Below are 2500 nucleotides of genomic sequence, written 5' to 3' on the forward strand. Positions count from 1 at the left end.
TACCTTGAGAGGGTCTTCATCCAAACTTGAAGTTCTTGTAAGTTGTTAGGAATTCAAGTTGTTATAAGTGACTCTCAATTGTGATTTGATGTAGTTGCATAAAAAAGGCGATGGCTTAATGAGACGATGAACATTTTGCAGAATCCAACTGATTATGATTTAATGTTTATCTCCTAAGGGATTTCTAAAACAATAAAAAATTTGGACGTAATATTTTCTATGTTAATACTTTGAGAAAAAAGAGCAAAGTAATTTTTTAGGTAATCCAGATATATATATATATATATATATATATATATATATATATATATATATATATATATATATATATATATATGACTATCAATATATACGGACAACACTCTTCAGTGTTGTGTATCTACATTTATTGAGCCAATTTCAGTTTCAGCCATTTACTCAGGCCTGGTTCTCAGGGTTACATTGAACACACTCACACACACACACGCACACACACACACACATATATATATATATATATATATATATATATATATATATATATATATATATATATATATATATATGTATATATGTATATATATGTGTATATAAATACATATATGTATGCATATATATATATATATATATATATATATATATATATATATATATATATATATATATGCCTGTGTGTGTTTGTGTGTGTGTGTATGTTTTGTACAACACAGATAGAGACATCTTGAAAAACAACTCATTTCTAAAAGTGTGCCTCGCCTCCTGCATTGTTGTGAATTGTCATAAATAACTTCGACTGAATGAAACCAGATAAAAACCTATTTGACGAACGCATAAGTACAATTCAGCGTTATTATTTGGCAAATGATAAAACACGCGCTCAAGATATATTTTCTAAAGACTGTAGTTAATCGAGATTGTAGTTAATCGAATAGAATTGATATATGTGATTTTAAACTGTAAATCACTGCTCGAGTAGTTTTTAAGTTAGCTGGTAAATATGTCAAATGATAATAGATTTTTATTCAATTTACGCGTGAAGAAATTGCTTCATTTTACGTTACTATTCACAAAGATACCGCGTTTATTCACTTCTTTATGTTCAGGCAACAAGAAACTTGATTTCTGAAAGAATGAAGGTAAAAAATGTGATTAATCGTCAGACGCAATTTAGGGCAGTTTCACATCAGACGAATAAACAGAAAAATATCATTTAATAGCCATAAAAAACTTTGGACGATGTGATGTGAAAACATAAGAAATATAAATAGCAAAATATCATTTAATTGGCATAAAAACTTTGGACGATATGATGTGAAAACATCAGAAGTATAGATAGCAAAATATAATTTAATTGCCATAAAAACTTTGGACGATATGATGTGAAAACATCAGAAATATAGATAGCAAAATATAATTTAATTGCCATAAAAACTTTGGACGATATGATGTGAAAACATCAGAAATATAGATAGCAAAATATCATTTAATTGCCATAAAAACTTTGGACGATATGATGTGAAAACATCAGAAGTATAGATAGCAAAATATAATTTAATTGCCATAAAAACTTTAGACGATATGATGTGAAAACATCAGAAATATAGATAGCAAAATATCATTTAATTGCCATAAAAACTTTGGACGATATGATGTGAAAACATAAGAAAATAAAAAGAAAAATATCATTTAATTGCCATAAAAAACTTTGGACGATGTGATGTGAAAACATAAGAAATATAAATAACAAAATATAATTTAATTGCCATAAAAAGACTTTGGACGATGTGATGTGAAAACATCAGAAATATAAATAGCAAAATATAATTCAATTGCCATACAAAAAACTTTGGACGATGTGATGTGAAAACATAAGAAATATAAATAGGAAAATATCATTTAATTGCCATAAAAAATACTTTGGACGATGTGATGTGAAAACATAAGAAATATAAATAGCAAAATATCATTTAATTGCCATAAAAAAAATTTGGACGATGCTATGTGAAATATCAGAAAATAAACAGCAAATTATCATTTACTTGCCATAAAAAACTTTGGACAATGTAATGTGAAAACATCAAAAATATAAACAGCAAATTATCATTTACTTGCCATAAAAAACTTTGGACGATATGATGTGAAAACATCAGAAACATAGATAGCAAAATATCATTTACTTGCCATAAAAAACTTTGGACGATAGGATGTGAAAACATCAGAAAAATAAACAGAAAAATATAATCTACTTGCCATAAAAAAACAACTTTGGAAAGTATGATGTGAAAACATCAGAAAAATAAAAAGATAAATATCATTCATTGCAATAGAAAAAAATTATGGAAAATATAATGTGAAATATCAGAAAATAAACAGAAAACTATCCTTTACCTGCCATAAAAAACTTTGGAAACATAATGAGAGAAAATCAGAAAAATAAACAGCAAACTATCTTTTACTTGCCATAGAAAACTTTGGAAATATAATAAGGGAAAATCAGAAAAATAAACAACAAACTATCTTT

The 2500-nt window shown here is 26.4% G+C and overlaps 1 protein-coding gene across 2 annotated transcripts in view; it reads left to right on the top strand.

Moving 5' to 3' along the window:
* Positions 1-2500, top strand: part of LOC137651358 (uncharacterized) — a 169635-nt gene that overhangs the window by 122477 nt on the left and 44658 nt on the right. The gene's annotated exons all lie outside the window — the stretch shown is intronic.

This window comes from Palaemon carinicauda, chromosome 12, assembly GCF_036898095.1.
Source record: "Palaemon carinicauda isolate YSFRI2023 chromosome 12, ASM3689809v2, whole genome shotgun sequence".
Classification (NCBI taxonomy): Eukaryota; Metazoa; Arthropoda; class Malacostraca; order Decapoda; family Palaemonidae; genus Palaemon; species Palaemon carinicauda.